The sequence below is a fragment of the Amphiprion ocellaris genome, chromosome 7, assembly GCF_022539595.1.
Source record: "Amphiprion ocellaris isolate individual 3 ecotype Okinawa chromosome 7, ASM2253959v1, whole genome shotgun sequence".
NCBI lineage: Eukaryota > Metazoa > Chordata > Actinopteri > Pomacentridae > Amphiprion > Amphiprion ocellaris.
The window spans coordinates 27,689,356-27,710,603 of NC_072772.1; the positions used below are offsets into that span (position 1 = coordinate 27,689,356).

Here is a 21,248-nt window from a genome sequence, read left to right on the forward strand (position 1 = left end):
TTCATTCATTTTTATTTGGCAAATTAGACCAACAGTGTTTCATGCTGAAACCCCTCTAGAAAAAACTGATCTCTTGGAATAAAGTAGAATAAAAACATCATTCTATAAGAAAACAACACATTATTCAGTAAAAGGCTTGAGTTTGATAGATTTTACATGAGGGTTTAAGGGTTAGAAGAGTGAGAATTGAGACATTTTTCAGTGCTGTCATGTGAAAACCAGTCATTTCTGGAGGCTGCTTCGTTGCAGTGGCCTGACAGACACAGGGGTTGGTAGCAGTGTCATTAGTTTAGCGCAGCTTTAGGACCCAGCGAGCCTGACGCGGCTGCTCCCTGCAGGAGAAGCATGGACACATTTGTATGCGCTGGCTCTCCGCTGCTGCACTGAACCCGCACTGTACAAAACGGCACAGGATATTCTTTTTCTTTTCCACCCTGAAGGATAAGCTTCACCCAAAAGGACTCTGCTTTGGTTTCCGATGGTTTGTTTCTAGAAAGAAGGATAACCAGGCGTCCAGTCTCTCGATCACTGGTTTGTAGGTTGTGCATCTTCCCCGGGTTTCGTTCCCAACAGCGACTAAAAGTTTTTCCGGACCCGCCGGTATGGATCACTTCTCATTTTAAGTGGCAAACACGCGCGGCAGCATCGTTTTGGAGAGGTGAGTTGATTTAAACTCGCGTGTGTGTGAAGAGTGCGTTAAAGAGCGCAGTTTGGTGGAGGGAAAATGGTGCGTGTTGCTCTTTCTGCCGGTGTGTAGACTCGCTGTGCAGTGTTGTCTGTATGATTCACTCCGGCTGGGTTGCAGTTCTGCTCACTATAGACGCTGCATAGACACACAGGCTCGGATCAGGCTATGCGTAAAACCTGCTACCTTTACGCAAATCCTCACAGTGCGCAAAGCAAGACAGTTTACTCCTACAAGTCAGATCTTCTGGATACATCAAAAGCAGCATTTTATTGTGAAGGCACCTGCTTTGACAGGTGTGTGTTACTTGTCAGAGCAGCCTGTTGACTGACAGACTGACAGGACTGCTGTCGCGGAGCTGTTCGTTCTCTGCGGTGCTGAAAGTTTCCCAACTGGCCACATGGCTTGTCGCATCACAGGAGAGCAGGGACAAGACTGAAGCTGTGCGCACATGTGGGTTGGTTGTAGGAATTAACGATTTATAAATCTACCTTCAGGGATCCTTCATGAATCTACCTGCAGGATGTGAAGGATCTTTGGATTGTGCAGCCAGTACAGAGATACTGCACTGAAAGCAGCATCTCAGCAGGGACTGCACCGGACACTGAGGGAGGATGGATCAATATGATTTGAATGAGCACAGGAGGAATTATAAAGCTGTCAACAAAGGTCTCTATCTGCTTAATTAATATCAAGATTTAAAGTATAGAGTGGCATTGTGTGACTATACAATATATTCACAATGTCAGTGAAACCAGTGTTACAGTTTTCAGTCTTTTCAGGGACTTTGCTTTGCTACAAATTGGGTATTATATGAACTTTTGGCACATTTTCGCACAAAAATGAACAATTTTGCATGTCTGTGTGTTTTATTTTCCCCGACTGGGCTTTTCTTTTACGTGTCTTGTCCAAACATGTGTACCAGGCTGCTGTGTGTTTGTCGCCCACTGTGAGCAGCCTCCTGCCTGTGATTGCTCTTATCATTAATCCGGCGCTCTGCACTTCTCTGAGATTTACAACATGGCTGTGAGAATTTTTGTACACAGGTGGAGATTCGGCCACGCTGCTGCTGCTGTTGTGGCATCGCTTCACGTTTTCTCTCCTCATGCTCCAGATTGTGATGTAGTCAGTTCTTTGTGATACTGTGTGGAAGTCTGACCAGTCTTGACAGCATTTGGCACAGTGGCACTTAACAGACTGATTGGCTTTCCAAGCATTTTTGTCTTCTTTTTCTTTATCTATTTGCTCATTCTTCAGTTGTAGAGATGATGGGAGCTTTTCCAATCATTGCTTTGCTTTCACTTTACATCACAAGCTCACATTTACTGCCTGTTGTGTGGAGAAAACTTTGCTTCAAGTAATTATTAATGGCCATAGTAAGATTTATATGACAATAATTTTATCAGCCTCCTCCTGCTGTATTAGCAGAATTCAATTATCAACTGTTCTTTTGTGTTTGTTTTGCATTTATTATATTATGAGGAAAGAGGCTTTTGAAGAATAATTTTGCTTCTTTGGCTGTAATCTTATCTCCTCCTTTTCACTGCACATCTGCTCCACACGTCAGTATGTTATCATTTTCTTTGTCATGACCACATGCTGAATGGGATGCATCGCACTGGATCAAAATGGTGCTAATTAAGTCCAAAAACTGAGATCAGATACAATACAGGAATGAATGAGAAATTAGGGGCATATTGAAGGGGAATAATAGCTGGAATGAAAATCACTTTATTTGCAGCTTATTCTTGCTTTTGTTTGTGGAATGGGTGACTTTGCCCACTGTGAACTGCTGGTCACACGTCTGTGGTTGCCTCACTAAATCTTTTAATCCAGAGAGGCGGGCCAGATATGCCTTCATGGCAAATTTGGGGCTTAGTGGCAGAGTTGGAATTTTGTGTGTGGCAGCCAAAGCAGAACATTAATAGATTTCATCTAACAGGATTAGTGATATTTGGAAATAAGACAGGAGGTAGAAAGTGAATAAGACATTAATACCCAGCATGCAAAACCAACAACACTAACGAATGTGTGAATAACGATTCCTTGAAAAGCACACAGGCTTTTCTCTCATAAATCCCCCAGAACTGCAATGCAGAATTATGATTGTGTTTGCAATCTCTTTCCCTGATTCACTTATTCACTGGTAAAAGAGGACCGGAAAGGATTTTAACAATACAATAAACCAAACTCCAAACCGCAGGGATTTCCAGAATAGAAAACATTCCAGCTACAGAAACAAACAGAATAATAACCTTTTGTTAGGTAAAAATGACAGAGGAAGTTACCATCATTCTCCTTCACCTTCCTTCCGCCCTCAAGACGTTTGAATGCCCCCGAGGCTGCTGACGATTGATTTCTATTTTATTGTTTTTATTTCTCATTCCACTGTCACACCGAATGAAATCACTGTCCTGCACGGCTGCTTGATTGAAAAACTCCAGTTCCCCGTCAGCTGTGGCTCATCCCCGCAGAGCCCCGAGGCTGTGGGTCCGACAACAAGGGGGATCCTGTTCCCTCTGACACCCGACCTCACACGCAAAAAGGTCGAGCGCTGCTAGCTGTCGGCAGGTCTCATCATTCCCTCATGACACGGCCATTATTGTGCCCTCTGGATGGCATGTCAGTCACCCATGGTGGCAAGTCAATTAGTCATGTCTGGAGGGAGTTAGGGTGCATTTACTGGTTGGATTTTGTCATTCATCTGCAGGTGGGGACACAGTGGAAGAGGATTACAATTTGTAATCACTTTTTCTAGATTTAATGTATGCCACAAGGGCAGCTTAACATTTATTTGAATATTATTCTAACAATTATTCCTGAAATAATCCAATAAAACTAATGAAAATTGAAATGTTCACATCATTATTATCACTGAAAGTGTTTCTATTTTACATCTGTATGTGAAATAAGAAAAACAGGAACATCAGGGAAAGGAGAAGAGGATGGATGCTGTTGGGAAGAGTGAGAATGGGATAGTGGAGATGGTGATCAAAGGCATGGAGTAAGATATCTATGGTTGCCTCTCAAGGAGATTCAGTGTTGTGTAAATCAAACAGACAATCTGCAGCACCACAGATTGATGCTGTTAAGTACCTGGGAGATTGCTGTACAAAAATCCCTCATTATACACTCTGTGTGTGTATGTGCTTGCAGATTGCTTATGCATCACTCACTTTCAAACACTCAGATTTTTCCCATTTCCGGTCATGGCATAAATGCATATAGTGTATATCAAAGTGTGGGGATACTGATGGGTCTGCGGTTTTATTAATGATGGCTATTACTGATTTTCTGCTTTCACATATTCCTGTTTGCTGGGCCGGTTTTGGTTTGTATTTTCTGTATGAACATTCTGTCACGGAAGAGGAATTTGTTCTGTCCCCAAATCTGTAATGTCCTACCGATGTACTAGCTCCATAAAGTGTGAAATGGAAGAGATGGAAAATGTGGCTGAGAGTGTACTCTATGATTTGTCTCAGGATAACTGTGCATTTACTGCTCTACAACTCAGAGTAATGCGACCCACCAAAAAGTATGATTTCGATCAGCAGCAGTTGGCACTAAGACGCACGTGCCCACGCCTGCCTCACTATAGCAAATGTTACATTTTAAAAATATGGGCGCAATTCCTCAGTTGCTTGCCACTTAGTATTAAAGCAAATGTACTGGGAGTAAGCCTTTGTGATAGACTGCTGTCCTCTCCTGAGGTTTGTGTTGTACACCTGCTGTAAGCTGCTTCATGCCCCTGCATCAGGCGATAAGCTCCTGGCCTGTCAGCCTCCTCAGCGTGAACAAGGCTTCCTTACACCAAAACGCTTACAGACAAATGTAAATGCTCAGAAAACCATTCTGTGGATGCAAACAGTCTCCGCTGCTCACTGTCAACCTTTGAGATAATGGGTAACACATAGGGTTTCTAGTTTTACAATATCCTAAAGGTTAATGTCAAACTGAAATCACATTTAATTCATGCTAAAGGGCAAAAATTCTGCGTATATTAATATAGCGCTGCATATTCTTAGTGTTTGTTTTGGTTGCAGTCACAGAAATGATATGTTTCCTGTCTGACAGCGCCACCTTAATTAGAGTTACTAATTAGATAGGCAGGTGTGCGGTCAGGTGTGTTTTAGTCGAAATCATGGAGGACTGCAAAAGCTAATTTCCTTGCTGCAGGTTTTCACAGTTATTTTGTCAGTTTCCATCCCTACCACTGAACCCGAGGAAAACAGACGGCTAAACTAAACAGCCTCTCCGTTGTATAATATGGGACCTACCTAACGCCGGGTGAACAGGAGCCGCCGACGCAGCAGGTAGGAATAAATGCTAACGTTAGCACGCTAAGCTAGCTCGCCTCCGTTCGCTTCTTCAGTGAAAGTTAGTTAGCTTACCTTAGCTTCCACATTCTGAGTGAATTATGAACTTACCAGTATAAGTCGCTTCATTTGTTGATAAGATAGGAGTGTGTTAAACCGATAGTAGTTTATGAACAGATGTATGTTGTTGATAAACTTCCGGTGACATCTTGGACGTCTCTTAGCAACGCCCACCCTGAACCTTAAACCCTTATCAGACTTTGCTGATTTCAATAATCTGCAAAAATGCTGGTATTTAAACACAGATCATTTTTATGTTAATGTTCGTAATGGCTTCGTTCAGACATATTTCGTACAGTTACAGAAAGATACAGCCACAATATACACACAATATTTGTCTACATGCAATATTGGACAGTGCATGAAGTGATGTATAATGTATGTTAATGCACTGGGAAAAATAAAATACTGAATCTAAACTAGTGGAAAGCTTAATGAACTGTCCAAATAACTAATAAATATTGATAATCTAAATACTACTTTACCAACAGTAAAATTTATGTAGCTATATAGACAACTATAATGGATCTTTAGACTCAACCTAAGGATGGTTATGATATAACAAATGATTCAACTAGCATAGATTATGAACTTGGACTCTGTGTGACAGCTCACCTATAGTAAAGAAAACAGTGTAACTTAGAGTTAGATCATCCAGTTTATGTGTAAGGTAATTGCAAGTAATAATGAAGTTACTGCTGCTCTTCTGTATACCTAAATGTATGCAGCTGTCTAGCTTTGGAGATGCTCATATGGATCTTGCTGCTGTCTGAAGCATTTGATAATCTCAGAGGAAAGACTCTTACAAACGGCTTCAAGCAACAAACTAAACATCATCTCCTGAGTCTCATTAATCTGACCTGTTACAGACTTAGTATTTATTGCAGGAAAGTTTAAGTTTATGGACGTCTTTGTTTAGAATACATAGAAGAAGGATATTTTGTGATTTAGATACACAAGCATTATCTTTTGCTTTCTCAGATGTTTTTGGACCAATATTGGTGCTGAAATGTGGAAAAGCCTCATGTTATTGCTGCACATAACTAAAGTAAATTACATGTGCGTGAAATTAATGCATTGACACACAGTTGTGGCTTGTGTTGAAAAGGGATATGTAAATGTTATCACATCCGACTTAGTAATGTTGACACAACTTTTACTAATAAAAGTACAGTTTCCTGCGATTCTGTGTACCATATCTTAATGTTTTGTTTTGTTTTGTTTTTTTTTACTCTACTCTGAGCTTGCTGCAACATATTGTGACAAAACTCCACTTTAGAGTGTGGACATACCCTACATCGGTGGAACTAACACTGCCCAGCATTTGGCAGAATGTCTGCGGTCTATTATTTTGTGTTTCTTCTTGCTGTAGGGTGCTGCATTATTTAGCAGGTTTTAAAGTCATAAAACAGCTTAATCCCGGTGGGAGGCTCTGAGCTGTACTTGGGGTGTTTTTAAAGTGTCTTTTGATTTGGGACTGTCCTGCACTTGGACACAGTTTGAAGTGTTGGGCTGAGGCAGCAAAGGGCTACTCACGACCACATTTTTCTTATCAAAAGAGTGTCACCCCATTCATTCTCTCTCTCCCTCTGCCGCCTCCTTCTCCTCTAGCTCTACTTTCTCCCTTTCAAGTGCCACGGATATCACTGATGCCTAGGTGCAGTGACTGCTTTTCTATTTCTTAGGGGGAGAGGAGCTCAATTTCCAGGCTTGACATGTTCTCTGTGTTGCATGTAACACACATATTATTATGACGAATGTGCCTTTTATTGTGCAACATTGGCAAAACTGGATAGCAAATTCATCAAGAACACAAAAAACACGGCAAGGTCACTTCTGCAGCTTGTCCACGTTAGCTTGGATTCAGGATGCCGGCTGTTATTTGCATGCTGTTGTTTGTCTCATGCAGTATCTTTAAACATAGTGGCTGAGATTGTGCGTGCTCAGCAGTGGCTCAGTGTTTGATGTCAATACTCAGTTCCAAAGGGGATGAGGAAGAGTACACAGTCGGCTGGCATATATTGTCTGTCTGTGTCTCAGATGTCTGTGCTGCTCTAATTTTGCAACAAAGTCAAATGTACTTTGCGTGCACATAAATTCACATGATGCGTTTGTATACATTCACTTCCATACATGATCATGAATAATCTGTCAGCAGTGAGGATGTAAACGGGTCTATTTCTGTTTGCCTCTGCTAGTCTTTGTAGTGTGTCTTGTGTATGCAGCCTGTGGGATCAGTGGTAACCCGCAACACAGGCCAGGTCATGAGTAAGAAGCACATCATCTTGTCTGGGCTCCCGGCAGAGACAAAGGCAGCAGACACCCCCTTTGAGGCAGCTAAGAACAAAGCATAAAATGTGCAGCATTGCATTAACTCGGGCAGACAAAAAGAAAAGATACATGGATTAATCTGTGCTATAGATATATTGAAATGTGCTCTCTCCCCACGCAAAATCAATTGCCATTATGTTTCCTGGACGGTTGTGAGAGAGTCTCTTTCTCCTTGTGTGTGTACACATCCTGCAGTAGTTGCTTTCCTTAATGATGGGCTGGTGTGGCCCCGTGGACATCGTTTGTCCCCTTTAATTACCTGGAGGTAGAGATTGTTATTCATGGTAAGGGACAGGGGAATAGTCGTCTGTACGCCCCCCTTCCCCGAGGCCTACTGCTCTGAGCATTGATGTGGGAGGATGTGCCGAAAACAGATGCTACCCCATGATTTCTGAGTGTTTGTACTAATGATGAGCTCCACTAGGCTATCTTTCAACCCTTTAATGGAGGTTCAGCCTGATTTAAAGTCTGATTTTATGGATGGAGCAGTGGTTTCCAATCCTGCTCATCACCGAGGGCCATACTGAAGCTGTCTTATACAGTGGGACTGCATTTCTTTATGCTGACTTGTCCTTGTGGAGTAAAGGGGACGACAGCTTTATGTCAAATCTGGCACTGCTTGCTTTCGAAGCAAACCAATAGTTTTCCTCCATTAACTGCAAACTGTGTATACTCCGCACATGGCTATCTTCCAAAACATAGAACAATTTTTAAAAATTGATCTCCGTCCTGCCAGGCTGCCATTGATTGCTATTCATTTCACCTCAATATGAAAATTAACTGGCAGAGACTTGAAAATATTCCGAGATAGGAAATCAATCACATTTGTCGCCCGTACGCCGTTTTTGTATTGTGAAGCTCAATTGCACTTTGAGAACTCTCTTTGTTGATGCGTTTGAGGATGGCCAGGCATTCATGATTTTAGAGTTGGCTGACATTGCACTGACAAGCTTTACTGTCCTTAAATCAAACCCAGCAGACAAACAGAGAGCAAACATCACTTTTTTGAGCGTGTTTCTGAGAATTTCAATATTTCTTGGATGTAAATGGCTGACATTTTGTGAGTCAGTTCTTGAAGTTTCAGTTTCCAGAAAAAGTCCTGTTCACAGATATATTATCACCATAAGATTGGGTCATTTTGATAGAAAATGAAAGCTGCATCATCCTTAGTGACCTTCTAAAAATCCAGTTTGTTTACTCAGCAAGTGCAAAGACTTCATCACAAATATTTAGGGCTCCTAATATGAATACCAATGTCACTGGCAAGACTGTGATGGCTTTCTTGTTCCTCATTCCTTGTGTGGGTATCTGTCCTGCCTGTGTTTAAGTGTAGGATGGGATATGTCCCAAAGGCTGGGTCTAATTCCCAGTGGTGTCCATCAGACCCCTGTCCCTTGAAGCTCTGACAGAAGGAGCTATTATTTTCTCATCGCCCCGGTGGCCCGTGTCCCCTGAGAGAGGGCCCACCACGTGACTGACAGCTCCGTAAACACAGCCAGCCTCGAGGTGACTGAGTGAGAGCTCACTGCAGTGACGCCCTTGTCCCGCCTTTTCTCCCTCCCACCTCCTCCTCCTCCTCTCCAGACTTTTCATCTCTGCCTGTCTCTCTGTCATGACCTGGTCCAACCTCCCTGCATTACCTTCACCTGACGCCCAGGGTCAGAAGTCACCTGTGCCGCAGCGAGGTTATTTCTAACCTTGGACGAGCTGACCAACAACCCCCACTAGCCTGATACTTTTGTCATCCATTATATTCACCTAAACCTCCTTTTCCCCCCTTGTGATGTTTTCAATATTTTTAGATGCACTCTATTAGTCCCTTTAATGCAGTATCATAACAAAGCAGCAGAGATTGCATGGACTAGCACGGCTCCTCTGTGTGTGTGTCAGTAGGTCTAACTCCTGTGTAACTAAGACAGATGACTGTGTCAGGGTTGTTTTCCCCACAGGGCTGGGAGAGTAGTTCTCCTCCCGAGCTGCTCTGCTCCCTCCACTTTGCGGGTTTCGTTGGGGCCTCGTTGCTTATTGTAATGACCTAATGTAGATTCAGGATCAGCAGCCGGGGACATCCATCTACATCAGGGTGCAGGAGACAGGAATACCCTCTGTGACTGTCTGCTAGTTTGAGTGTCTGTGTTTATCTGTGTGTTCTCGTATGGGTTTCTTCATGTCTGTTTATGTGAATTTGTGTACAGACACACTGGTGCAAGTGCTTGATTTCTTCTTTTAGGGGAAGTCATAAAAAATACATGAATAAAAAGCAATAAATTAGTACTCATGACAGATAAACTACAAGTCCATAGGACACGTCACAATGCAGAAATCATTGTTCTTTCTCATTTTACTGTCTTGAACCTTTTTTTTCCGAACTTTTGCACACAAATTTTTTGATTCACTGTTTAAATTCCATTTATTATCTATAACTTGGTATCTTTAGTGTGTTCATCTCTTACAGATTCCCTCCAATGAAAATGATTATTTTTATGCCAAAAATATTATGAATAACTTAAGCTGTCAATTCTATGGCTGAGCATTAGCATCTTGCAACCACAGTGTACTGATAAGTCCCAAGAATACAGATTCAAGCAGCCACGGTTTAATATGAAACAAGCAACAGGATCCAGTCAGCTTGCAGGATGGAGCTTTGTATACCAGGATTCCTGTTCAGAACTACCCTTATATAGCACATGGTAGCATAGTTTTACACTGTTTTAACAGCATTGTAAGTGAGATGGTGTTCTTCAGCTGCAGTGGAGAGATGGGTGGAGAAGTGTAGATCTGCACATTCTAAAGGAGGCAACTTCGTAGACTTACATCCAATACATTTTAAAGCAGGAAGGGACTGTTTTCATGGCAAAAACCTATATTTTTGTAACTTTGAAACACAGAGATCAGTTTTTAGTAGTTTTGTGGATTCCTGGAAGGGGAGGGTTTCAAAGGTTTCAAAACCATAGACTTTGGCAGTATACAAAAATGTTATATTTATGTATATATATTACCAGTCAAAAGTTTGGACACACCTTCTCCTTTAATGCTTTTGCTTTATTTTCATGACTACTTACATTGTAGATTCTCACTGAAGGCATCAAAACTATGAATGAACACATATGGAATTATGTAATAAACAAAAATTGTGAAATACCGTCTTGGTCAAATAGCCCTTACAGACTGGATGTGTGTTTTGGGGTCATTGTCCTGTTGAAGAATAAATGATGGTCCAACTAAATGCAAATCGGATGGGAGGGCTTGTCTATGCAGGATGCTGTGGTAGCCATGCTGGTTCAGGGGGCCTTCAGTTTTGAATAAATAGGTTCAGGTGACTACCTCATGAAGCTTATAGAGAGAAGTTCAAGGGTTAGCAAATAGTCATCAAAGCAAAGGATGGCTACTTTGAGGAATCTAAACTATAAAACATATTTAGAGTTATTTCACAATTGTTTGCTACACAATTCCGTATATCTTGCTTCATAGTTCTGATGTCTTCAGCATGTATCTACAATGTAGAAAGTAGTAAAAATAAAGAAAAAACGTTGAATGAGAAGATGTGTCCAAACTTTTTACCGGTAGCGTATATATTCTAACACCTCTTAAATATGACTATATTTTCCATGTGGAGTCTGCCGCTTTTCATGCAAGCCTTGGGCTGTTATTTATCTTTTGATGCGAGTAAATATTTACATACTTTAACTCTGCTTAGTAGAAATTTATACAACTTATTTATAAACTCATTCTTAATCCGTTAAGGCGCACAACCTCCTCTTCTTATAGTAACAACTGACTCTCAGAGAATGCAAGAATGACCAAAAACCAATGCCATTTTTGGGCAACCCAACTGTTGGTGTTCCATCTTTGATGTAACTGGGATGTTAATTGCATTGTTCTGCTGGTGGTCAGTTGTTGAGTATATCTGAATGACTTAAGCAGATAGTATTGTAGGCTTGTATGTTATAAAAGTAGATTTCAATATGCAGCCAGTTAGTTGTCTTCCACTTACTTCCACTACGAATAAACAAGTGGATTTTTTTTTTTCAAAGTCTGCCATTCTTGAGATAGACTGAAGAGAACCGATAATGGTTTTTGCATCATTTAGGGGCCAGCAGAGAGACCAAACTGATTTTCAGCCATTTTTTTCAGCCATTTATCTTAATTTTATATATTAAATATTATGTAAAAATTCTGTCATCCTACATTACAGTGATGGTATGCGCATTGTAAATTAGTAGCCCCTAAGTACAAATTAATACAAACTAGGCGTTAGAGATGTTAGAGAAGCAAGGTTAATCTACCTTATTTATTCATTAAAAATTGTTTCTAGTGATTCTGCTTTTACCATTTCTTCCATTTGAGCATGTTAGAGTTCCATATATATAATTATCTTGTACTTTGAGACTGACAAATTACTGCTTGTCCATGTATTGACTTCTATAAACAGAAACACCTGCAGTTCCTCTTTTGCTCTGTGTGGTATGAGTGCTATAGATGGCTCTTTCACTTTGCCTTTAACACTCAGAAGTGATCTTTTTTTTTTTTTAAACCTTTTGCGACCCCTAAATAGCAAAATGCACTTGCGAAAGCTTTTATGAATGACTCAAGCAAATATGATAATAAACTGTCTGTCTGTAACTGTATTGGATCACATTAAAAGAGGTGGAAGTTATGACAGTCAGTAACATCATCTTTTTTTCCCCATCAGGTGCCCTTTAAAGTATAATTTCAGTGTTTCTTCAATACATAGCAATAACTGTAAGCAGCATTGCATTATGGTATATGTGTTTACTGCCTTATGTTTTCCCAAATTCAGCCTAGGATCATTTCCTAGTATAGTATTAAAAAGACATTGCAACGTGACATACTTGATGTTTTAAGTACTTGCAGCGTTTCCATTGGAGTTTTCTGTTATCCATATTGCTTTTCTGACCTTGGCATCAGGCCAAGGGACAACGTTTAAAAATTTTCCACTTGGCTAACTCTGGCACATTTACAGCGATATTTATCTATGTGCATTGTTTCGATGGAAAATAAAGATAAATCAGTGAAGCACTGTATCAGTACTTAAGTCATAAAATAGAATAATAGGAATTCAAGCCAGTGTGCGCCGTCTGTAAATCTGCTGCTCTCCAAAAGGGATACAGCTTGCTGAAAGTACCAAAATCTGCCTACCGACTCCTGATAATTTCTGGTTTTCTGATGATGCAAAGCAGTGGTACTGGTATCATAAATTAAATTCTAAAAGGAAAGTACATATTCTACTTTTGTTGTGTGATAGGAACTAAGAGGCATTATTTTAGCTTGGGGAAACAAAACCTAATTTCACAGTTTTTCTATTAAATTTGTCCTACTGAAAATAGTCAAGAGTTAAACAGCTTTGTGTGATGGATAAACTTAGACTTAGACTTCAGAACTAAGTCTGTTATGCAGTTGCTACACTGAACACGTATGCAGATTAACTTATCCATGTTACTCAAACTGTGAAAAACTTCGAGTTTCACTGAAGTTGAAAACACAATAATCCCAATATTAAAGTGCATCGTCTTGTTTTGTCACAACCATTCAATGTATGTGTGCTGCAGGTGTAGTCAGTAAAAAGATCTAATACGCGACACATCTGCTCCCCAAATGTTGTGTTTTCAAGGTACCCGAAGCCTTCATAGACATATTCATGTTTGTAAAACTGACCATAGATGTGGTTATTTTGATCTTCTCGATTACTCTTAGCAAGAAAGCAAATAAGTATGTTTCCTGAAATGATGAACTGTCCCTTTAAGCGAACGTTAACAGTTTTGCAATTTTGAAAACCCATCTTTGGTATTATAATTCTCTCTTGACATGCTATTAATGAAGGTGGAGCTGTAGTAACATTTAATTCTTTTGATGTCTGTCCTCGTGTGCTCTCAAATTCTGAAACACAATAAAAATGTCGATGTGTGTGAAAGCATGCTTTTGTGTAAGTCTCTGTTTTTAGTTGAGTGTGGGCGTTACCCGCACTTAAGAGGACGAGATGAACGTTAACAAGGACAGCATCTCAGGAGGTTGTATTCTGCCCCTTTCTGATTTATACTCCGACCCTGACAACAAATTAACGCTGGCGGTTTTCTTTCAGATACACCCTGCCATTAATAACAAAGCTGGCCTGGTAACCGTGCAATACAGTAATGAGGCACTTTATGTTAATGCAGCTTTGTGCAGCATGTGAGTGCAAAGCTAATTCTACATAGTGTGAAAGTCAATGAATGTTTGACTCAGTATTCTCTGTTTGCCTGCCACTGTAAAGATAATTGCAGAGGGATGAATCTGAAAATGGCCTTTTTGTAAGCTTTATATAAAAACAAACACCAAGGTGGAGCTTTTTGGATGACAGGCTCTGTAATTGCTAATTTGATTTGGCTGGTAGTATCATTTCATGCCAAACAAACAGGAAGATTTGGAAGAAGAAAAAGATATTTTGGCAAAAGAACAAGAGTGTAGTCATTTCCGCAGGCACATTCACGTTTCCAAATGCTTGTAGGAAAAGCTCACAAACAGCAGAAAGAAAAGTTTTTTTTGTCCACTTTGACCCTCAGTTTTAATTGGCTGAGGGAAAGGGAGACTGGGATCTCTGCCTGTCAATGTGTGAATGCTCTAATTAACTAGAACCTTGGAGCATTGTAATCTCTGGATTTTCGGGTATCATAATGTATTAACTTTAATTAAGCTCGTGAGCTATGCGAGCTAATTAGATGAATGTGCTTATTTGTAATCTGGATAATATGAATACATTTTACACAAGCTCAAATCAGTCAGTCTTGCTAATTACAGTGTGTGTGATAGCTCTAATTGGTGATTGTGTGTCTGCCTGTGGATCATACTGTATAGCTGCTGCTGCCGCTATCTGTGCACCCGGCTTAGGCTAATGTGATGAAATCCTCATGGAGAGATGATGTGCTCTGCTGAAGGCTGACAGTCCCAAGGAGAAGGGCTCACCATGTCAGAGGCTTGTTGAACCACGTACACGTTCAGGACCACTGCTCCTGTCTGTCAGCAACAAGACAGTGCAAACCCACTGTGTTCTCATTATCTACCTGTTTTTTTCCCCCTCGCTTTCTTCCTCTGTGGTGATAGTTGCAGCTGCTGCTGCTTATCTGGGTATAGTTTTCATGTCTCATATCACTCGTTTGATCTTTTTCTGCTGTTTTGTGGAGCATGAAAGTCTACCACTGTCAGGGTCAGTGGTTTGAATGTTGCAAGGGAAAGGAAGAAGTGTTTCAATTTCACACTTTTGATTTAAACTAGACCATTTCCAGAGAGACGGACATCCAGTAAGATGTTTTTGAGACCATGGCCCTTATTAATGAAATTGTAAATGTTCACTTTTGGACTTATATGACTCACTTTTACTCCCAAGCACAAAGTAAGCTATTTATCAAATTTCTTTTGACCTCAAAAAATCAGTAATACATAGCTAGACTTTTCTTAAGGAATTTAAAAATATACTGACAACACTTTGGTTTAAGCAACAAAACTGGTTTGATTTATGAAAAGTACTGTCTCTGATGTTAAGTCAGATGTTTTGTTGACCCAGCCGTCAACCGCAACCTCCTTCTTATGTGGATTTTTTAACTTTATTATAATGCCTCCTTTACAATACAATACAATGACTTTATTAATTATTAATATTAATAAATAATAATAATTATAATTAATTTATGAATTAATCCTGCAATTGTTACTACAAACACCAGAAAGCTCTGGGGACGGATTTAGCTTATAATCACTTCCTTTCATCTTTATTGTTTTTACTTCTCAACATAGCATTAAAATCCTATTATTTAATTTCTGTTGAATACCTCATATGACAGCAGCTAAATTCCATTCATAATCCAACTTGGTTTTTCTTTCAATTCCATTTCAGACATATATTTCCCTTAAGATACACGTGTTAAAGTTAAAATAATTTAGTTTTACTTGCCAATGGAGACATGCAAGATTTGACATAAATGAAATTGTAACCACATTTTTTGAAAAATGAGGTTTAAATGTAGGAATGTCTCAAGTATGAACCATGGGGCTAATGGAGAGTAAATGTATTGTCTGTGATTGTGTCTTCCAGCTAGAAGCACAATAGATTAATTATACAGCTACTCAAGAACTACATCTCTTATGCTTTGCAGTAAGTCACGAATAAATGGGTCATTCGATTTCAGTGATTGTTTTTGCTTAATGTTGGCTCAGTAGAGTGTTCTTAAATGTAATTCTTAAGGGTATGATAAATACAAGCCCAGAGTGGTGTTGCAAAACAGCTTTGTAATGTTATATTCATTGTTGTATCATAGAATAATGAATGTTTTATTCTCTTTGCAGAATTAGCTGTCTTACATCATGCTCTGATGACACCAGGTTTACTTCTCCTGTAAAGATAAATGATTCAGTATAATTCACTACAGGCGCAATAAGCAGTATGTCAGATTACAAACGAGACAGAGAACATGTAGTGGGGAAAAATAAAAGGAAAAAGTGCCTGTGGCCCAATTTGAAACAAACGCCTGCAGTCATGTTGTCTTCAGTCTCTGTGTGGTTCTATACTCTGTTTATTCAGCTTGAGGCATTCTCTGACAGCTGTGCTGAAATGAGCTCTGCAAAGTTAGAAATAGGCTCGTGAAGTCAGAAACAACCTTACACAACCGCCAGTGTGACACATCTTACAACACACAACACTGGGGAAATGCTGCCTGGCTGCAATCAAACATCACATTGAATAGATGAATAAGGAAAACAAGCTGTTACTATGATCTGTACACAGACTGTAAATGCGGCCGAGGCCCAGACGATATACTCTGTCACGTCAGCCCCTCTGTGAGCCTTACGCATTTATAAGTTATTACACAGATTAGGTTAAAATTCATAAGAGCATATGGGAGGCAGAAGAAAATCTCCAGCCGCTGTCACTTACAGTGAATGAAACCTCTAGTACTCCTGTCCTCCAGAAAGTGCATCTGAAACACACTATTAACTTTCCCATTGCTGATGTCACTTTTTATTGCCCCATGGTTTCTGGTCTTTCCGAGTTGGCAGGCTGTGCTGCTCTGCCTTCCAAAGCCAGATAGATGCTCGTGTCAGAGCACAGAAATACAGCAATGATGGAGATATTATTCTGAGGATTTAATTTGCCAGAGTGGGTTAGTAAAGTGCACCCTTATGATGATTAATGCAAAAAGCCTGCTGTGCTGTGCTTTTGGAAACTCATCCTGTGACTGGCTTTTGTTTAAAAAATCTTTGAGCTTTTATGACTGCAATTCTTTGTGTAATTAAATGGAAACACAATACAGATTTAAACACCTCTGCTGAATTTGTATGTTGAAGATTTCAGCATTAAATGGATTGTAAAATAAAAATTAAAAAGTGAATTATAAGTTATGTTCATTGGCATGGAATTGAATAATGGAGTATAGTTGGTAGCCTCCCTATGTCAAGCTCAGTTTTATCTGTACATTTTAAAACCTCTGTTCCATTAGTCTGTTTCTGTCTCTTTAAAATGGCAGTGTGACAGATTTTGAAGCTAAGTGCATTTTCAGATAGAGTTCGATGAAGTATCTATATGCAGAAAATAGTGAAATGGTACCTAAGTGTTTGAGACTAAATTCATGGAAACACCTGCAGCTCGGCCTCCTCCAGCTGATGGTGTAGGTGAAATTGAGTAATGAGTTGACCAGTTTATAGGATGAGCTTCATCAATTAAAACTACACTCACAGACACATTGGTTTCTGTCAGATAATCTGGTTCAGGGGTGATTCATTACGACTGTTATTAATGAGATATTATTAATGACAAGTGGTGTGTGATTCTACCGTGAGAGCTTAAACCAGCCACCAGGGGACTTGGTGTTGCTTTGCATATGGCAGAGGGTAAGACGTGTGCTGCTTTTGTGCAGGGGACAAAAGCAAGTGGCATTTTAACACAAGGTTGCCGCATTGTAGGTGCATAATTAACATTGCATAATCTACCTGCTTACAAAGCAACTTTTGTAATTAGAGTTATGATTGCAGCAGGATAATGACAGCGATTCTACAGCAGATAATGACTGTTGTGCTCTTGGCGGTTGCTGCATTGTTTGTGTAGCAGACTTCTGACATATGGGACACAAAAGGACACAATAGCCAGACTGACCGCCTTTGTTCCCACCCAAGCAGACCCAATCACTGCAGACAAATTGCGCTGTAGACTCTCCAAATGATGCCAACCCAGGGAAAATGGTTCAGACACATGAGAATGGCCCCATAATGTAAAAACCCAGCTATGTGGAAGCCCATGGACAGTGCACCTGAGCTCACATACACAACCTATAGCTCCCTAGTACTCTCTGACTTCAATAAAACCGTTTCTTGGAGAAACCTTTCTTACTGGGTATCAGCTCGTTTCAGTTACAAAGTCTTCTCATTTATAAGCTCAAGTCATTTGAAAGAAATATAGTTAAGTTTGTATTTAATAAAGGCTTATTTTATTGACGATATAAAACAAATGTTTCTTATTGTTTACAGAGAAGAGCACTTTGCCCAGCTTTTAAGTATATGTCTATACAGTGCATCAGTGCTAAATAGAGGTGGATGTTTTTATGGTAATGCCACTTGAAAAAAAATCAAAGAATCATCCATCTGTCTCCTGGAAGAATGGAACTGTCCTTTAAAGAGATGGTGTCGCATTTATTCAAATAAATTAAGAGTTGTCAGAGATGGCATCCTGATAGGAGGCACTTAAGCCCGTGGCGTCCGTGGCTGTGCAGTCAGTGGGGACGGGTCCATAGTGCAGACTATGAACTAATCCATCACCGCTAGCAAAGGGGCTGGGGGCCAAGCGCTTGGCTTCTCCCTCCAGGAAATAATCAGCTTTTAATTTATCACAGATCACATTCATGAGAAGACGGATCACTGTGGGGAGGCCTCATGTGACCAGGCCCATCTTCACAGTCACACTGGAGTGCTTTCAGCTCTTCTGATTTATTCTAATTTGGGTTTTTCTTATCTCCATCAGTTTGCCAATTTTGGAATTAAAGACCCTTTACTCCTATTAAATTAACAAAATTTTCTTTCTAATCTATACCAGTACATAAACTTCCATCTAGAAAAGAACAAACAGTGTCTAAAGCAGTTTCCACCATTAAAAACAATTCTTGTACTACATGACATATGGTAGCAATGAAAAGAAAGTGGGACAGTAAAGCACTGTCTTCCCCCGTGGAATGGATGGAGCATATGCTATTATGTAAGTCAACTACAGGGCGTCCTAATGGCTTCAGATTTGTTTCTCGTCCCTCGGTGTTGCCTCGGTCTGTACCGTGTTCCCCGCAGGAGTGTGGATGATTAGTGGCAGGACTTGGAGGAGCACAAGAGATGTGATTTACACAAAGGGGGAAGGACAGTTCAGCCACATGTCGTCCACCCTTCCCACAGATCACTTTACAGATCGCAGGTAGGTTAATCCTTTTATTGTAATGAAGTGAAGGCGCATAATGTCAATGTGAGATGCTTAATCCAGTGTTGGCGTTTTTATGAGGAAGGAGTAGCCATGGTGACACAGAGAACCGAGAGCTTGAGAGGCACAGGAACAATCCATCAAAATATGACGCTGACAAAGCAGAACACAACAAACCATGCTTAATGAGATTTGCAGGTGCGTATATGCACCAACACTAACTCTCCTTAATTCCTTTAACATCCCACGCACATGTTAATGTGTTATTTTTGACCACTTCATTGCAGCATATTGCACCAGTTGTTTTATAAATTCAGACTTGGCCTGGTTAGTAGTTATACAGGTATTAAAGCTGATTTTTATGTCTCACTGATTCAAAGCAGATTGCAGTGAACTGCAGTCAATGGTTATGTTATCCATATGCCCCTTAGTACAGTGTATGTGTTTTAGAAGACTCTTATAGAGATCTGTGGAGGCATACATTAATGCTGAACTCTGTAGTCTAAACTTTTCTTCCCCTGGTACTGAACTTAAATTGTACAATACTCTTGACTATCTTGTGGGTAGGTGTGGGAGTATTAGCAGTGCAGGAAAAAAAGACTACATATATAGGAACTGAAGAAGGTTTCACTTCATATTCAGCAGAGTAAAAACAGCTAACTGAGAGCACTGAATCACTCTTTTTAATAGTCATACTTTCATGACGCTATTACAGACGTTTCCAACTATGTTAAGAAGACGAGTGGAATAGCAGTTAATGCACAGATGCAAATTAAATATTAGGTTTGGATTTTTTCAGGTCTTTCCAAATACACAAATGCCACTCAGATGCTCTATAAATGTACCTCACCTCTGTACTGTTTATGTTTAACACAGCTATAAAAAAAAAAAAAACTGTTCAAAATAAAGGACAGTTTCTACTGTCCTTGTTGCATGCAAATAAGACTTCCCAAGAACTTCAGTGAAGCACATATTCAGCAGTCTCAGTTAGCCATATCACGTAGGTATCTTTGTCCCAGTGGTGGTTATTTGCTGGTGTTGTGTTCTGAAAGCTTGCAAGCTTGCATATGACTGCTGGGATACATCTCTCTGCTGCAGCTCAGCAAGGAAACAGTTTTGGAGGAAATACAAGTGAGAATATAGCTAAAAATACCTTAACATTGGACAATTTTCAGTTGATTTGACTCATTCATGCTACTGATATTTCATATGTGCTAGCTTTGGCTGATATGAGGTTGGTTGGACTAATCAAACCCCACCACATGACCAGCAAGAGGCTCAGAGAAAGATGAGACATCTATGTTGGATCACTTTTTCCACTCGTACAATTGTATTCTACAGGATGGATGTTGCAAAAATATAAGATCCACTTAGTGTACGCCTGTGTAATCTTGAATTTGTACTTGTTGTATGTGCTGTCATGTTCTAATTACGGTTAACCAATGCTTTTGCTTCCCAAGCTGATTTACTTTGGGGTTGTCTATGAAAAAATATGCAGCATGCTTCAGAAGCAGAGGATGAAAGCAAAATAGATTAAGCTGTGATGAGTAGAGGTCTCAGTCAGAGGTAATGTGAAGTTCATTCTTACACTTATAGGTCTCCAATTAGCTTCCCCTTAAATTACCTGCAAATCCTCCATTTCACCTGAGCCTTGGACAGGTTCAAGGATAAAGCACACAAGTATTTCATCTCTTTAGTCCACCAGGAAACTTGTCATTTATAAAACTAAAAAAGAAAAATTGTATTCTTTCATTCATGGTGAGAGTGATAAGACATCGTGACCGGTCTGATTTCTGTTGAGTTTAGGTGCTTGGGTCATGTGGACGTGTCACAGTGAGCAACCATAGGTTTTGAATGACATTGCCTTGGCTTAGTAGGCATTTGAAAATCAATTTGTGGGCAGTGACTCTTCTGCTGATGGTTCCTGTCTTTTGTGGGAGTTGGTCACTGAGCCAGCAGCAATGCTTCTTGTCACTGCCTGATTAATTGGCTTAGATCTATTCAGCAGTCATTGAGTCAGATAAAGAGAGACAATAAGGGCCTTTCATTCCTCTCCAACTGAATTGGTAGTGAACGCAGAGGAAGCCACTGAAAAAAGTCTTGTAAAACATGCTCATTTCCTTTGATGGAAGCGGGCTTAATAATGAGTACAGAGGAATAGTCATTGATTGTACTGTGATGCATCTTCACATACGTGTTTGCGGTTTCCAGGAGGTAGAGCTCAGATAAATCTTCCTTTATCTCTCATCTGTCCATTCATTAATCAAATGGGACACTGTGATGAGTTGAATTACGAGTCCAGCTCCTCACTTGCTTTTGGGTTAAGGAGGCCACCTCGCTGCCATGTATCCTACATTTCTAAACCAAAGACCCCTGGCGCCCACTTGTCACAACCATCTCCTGACTGGTAATT

General features: G+C 40.1%; 1 protein-coding gene across 3 annotated transcripts in view; it reads left to right on the top strand.

The window, feature by feature from the left end:
• The first annotated feature begins 367 nt into the window (after positions 1 to 367).
• The window catches only part of robo1 (roundabout, axon guidance receptor, homolog 1 (Drosophila)), a 234,593-nt gene continuing 213,712 nt past the window's right edge, over positions 368 to 21,248 (top strand). For 2 of the 3 annotated variants that reach the window (XM_023274743.3, XM_023274745.3), the window contains exon 1: positions 368 to 658. The gene's annotated coding sequence lies outside the window, so the exon portion shown is untranslated. Of the gene's footprint in view, positions 659 to 1,337; positions 1,355 to 21,248 lie in introns of those variants that run through there. The other variant, XM_035950236.2, reaches the window with a different exon arrangement.